Below are 3,445 nucleotides of genomic sequence, written 5' to 3' on the forward strand. Positions count from 1 at the left end.
TAACAGCCTAAGCTAGTCAACCTGTCTGGACTAACATTACTAGACAACAAATCTCTGAATATCTATCGAACAAAAAACCGACCTAACAAGTCACTGTCTGTAAGCTGGACACAGGAACAAAGAAATGTGGTCTGAGCATCTAAGGTGGGGGTGGGGTGCAGCCTGTATGCACGTATGTTACTGTAAACATGATCCAGAGTGTTCTTGCCCCGGGTGGGAATGTTCACATGCAGTGGTGGTTCCACATTGAATTACTCCCCAGGTGAGACCCCCCCGCCCCCAAGGAAAAAAAAACACTAAATTTTGCACAGTGATGTTTTACTGTAACAATATACTGTAAGTGTAAGACAAACTTCTTTCTCAATTGCACAAATCCTTCAACAGAACATTTGAAAACCACAATTCTGCATAAAACAGTATAAGTTATCAGAACTTAAATAAATATACTCAGTGGCGGGCCGTGCATTTCGTACCTGGGCCTTCAGTGGGGACTTACCCGACTTCATTCACCTATTAATACCACCACTATCGCATCACAATTATAGAAACCATTAATACTATACAAAAACGCAATATAATTAGCGTGGGATTACAGAGAGAGAGAGATATTTTGCATATTGAGGGTGACTACCCTTTTTACTAAAGCAAGAAACCCAGTTAAGACAACTACAAACCTCTACACTACAACTGCAACTGTACATCATCTGGAGCAGTTCAGACTCAATATTTATCTAATAACATGACAAAAACATACAAAATTTAAATTAAATTCCTTCATACTCACCAGAGATGCTATTTATTTATAGACAAAATCCATCCTCCTGGAGGTGATCTCTGCGTTTCAGTTCCATTAGTAAGTCCTTTTCTAGTTTTGCTCTGACCAACCAATCAGAGGATGGAAAAATGCTGACATCATTGTGGGCCAGCTAGCGAATTTGAAATCTGATTGGTTAAAGAAACAGTCCCAGTGCTAATACAGTTTAAGTTACATTGGCCAGCACTACTGACTCTGAAGGCCCTGGGCAGAATAGACTGACATGGCAACACATAGAGGCTGAAATCTGATTGGACAAAAAATCTAACATCCACATATATGTACTGGAAGTGGTGCAGCCAAGAGAAATGCTACGAAATGAAGACAATAGACTGTTGGGAATAAATTCATACAATTTCATGGAACAAATATTAGAATTTAGGTTGTAAATGTAGGTCAGTGCTTATGATAGTGTTTAGGCCAGCAGAGAAGGCCTTGCTGGCCCTGACTGCCCACCACTGAATATATTCTGTATACAAAAAAGTGTCAAAAATATGTGCGATCGGAATATAAAAAGTGCAGAGAACAACAATAATATAAAATATAAAGAATAATATCAAATAAAATATAGAATAAATATTCTAAATGGCACAAATCCATCACACTAAAGAAAATCATATTACACTGCACTAAAAACAGAAAACATAAACTAAAACTAAAATCTGGCCTTTCTTGCCTTCCTTGATACAAAATCATCAATAATGGCATCATACAAAATCTGCTTCCCTATTGAGTGATTGATACTGATGATAGCAAGGCCAGTGAGCTGTTCCTGAGACATGGTTGACCTCAGGTATGACTTGAGTTTTGAAAAGCTCCTCTCTGCTTGAGGCACAGTGACTGGCAGAGTAAGTGCAATCCTGAGAGCAGTCCAAAAGTTAGGGTAGATCTCTGATAGATCTTTATCTTGCAGAAAAGTGATAAGCTCAAGGAGGCTCATGGCTTTTGATGGCAGGTGAGGGAAGTTCTTGATTTCCTGCACAAGCTCTCTAATGTCCAAATCAGAGTGCCCTTCAAAGTGCAGTGTTGTGCCTAGTGCATTGCATTGCTCTGCCAGTTCCTCATCTGCAAGACCTGTGGACTCCTCTGCCTCCAAAAATCCCAAAAAATGTTCTATGATATGAGGCTTCTCCATCAGTGATACCACTCTAATGACCACTGACAACTGTTCTGTGTGGTTTATATCTGGGGTGCAGTCCAGAATTATTGAAAAAAAACTTTGCTTGCTTGATATCATCCACTATAACAGATATGATTTTGCTGCTCAACAAATCAATCAGCTCATTCTGCACATGATGGCCTAGGTAGCTGTTATGACTTGCTGTTCCTCTTTTAACATGGTTAAGGTGATCTTTCATAATGGGATCAAACCTGGCCATAAGTTCAACCTCTCTGAGAAAATTCCCATTTGATGGTGTGAACAGTGTTTCTGTGTGTCTCCTTAGAGCCAAATTTTGAACTGCCAGTGAATGTATAATAGCAGTGAGACATGTCAACACTGCTCTCCATCTTACCCTCTCATGCTGGGTAGAAGTAGAGGCAAAGAGGTCTTCATCCTCATTATCAGATATTTGTGGAGACATATGAGTAGCTGAGGACATAGATGGTGCCTCATCCTGAAGAGTAGAGACCATTCCAGCAGAGTCCTGTGTAGTGGGGGAGGTGGGTGGCTCATCCTGGCCAGTGGCAGTGGATGCTCCAAAATATTTTAGAAGTGCCCCTGAAATTGCAATTGAATTGCATGTTAAATTGATATTAAAATACTGTAGGTTACAATATAACTCTTATAAATTGCAAATTTAAATAAACATGCCCTTACATGCTAAATGTCTGTCATGACTCTTTAGACGCTATATTAATCTAATCTAATCTAATCTAAGGGATGAACAATTAGCTCCTTGGTTAACCTACTGCCTCGAATTGCCTTGTGTTCCTGGTACTTGATTTTAGTACTACCTCATGAGGGATGCTGAAATTTAACTCACAGAAAGCACCTCCGAAGCAGGAGCACCGTAGTGGAAACAAAGGCAGAACCTGTGGCAAATTTTACTTGGCTCAACATGTTTCAGTAGGTTCCTATAATGGAAAACCCCTTTAGACTCTGGGAAAACATGTGTTCTTCTTTCTATCTTTACACAAGTATACCAAGGGTTGGACAGTAAAACACAGCAGAGCCTATGATGGCTGTTTGCAATGTCTTGCACTGTGATTAAAGTACACACACACACACAACGAACAGCAAAAAACACAAGCCATACATCTAAATTCAGATCTAAACAGTGGAGATGACAGTGGACTTCAGGAAGAGCCCTCCCACCCTACCCCCACCTTACTATACTTGGCAGCACTGTATCAGCAGTAACGTCTTACAAGTTTCTGGACTCCACTATCTCCCAGGATTTGAAGTGGATGTCCAACATCAGGACCATCACCAAGAAGGCACAGCAGAGAATGTACTTCCTGCACCAGCTCAGGAAGTTTGACCTGCCCCAGGAGCTGCTGATACAGTTCTACAGAGGAATCATCAAGTCTGTTCTCTGCACCTCCATCACTGTCTGGTTTGGCTCAGCAACCAAACAGGACAAGTACAGACTTCAGCGGACAGTCAGGACTGCAGAAAAGGTCATTGGT

This window comes from Monopterus albus, unplaced genomic scaffold (genome assembly GCF_001952655.1).
Source record: "Monopterus albus unplaced genomic scaffold, M_albus_1.0 scaffold186.1, whole genome shotgun sequence".
NCBI lineage: Eukaryota > Metazoa > Chordata > Actinopteri > Synbranchiformes > Synbranchidae > Monopterus > Monopterus albus.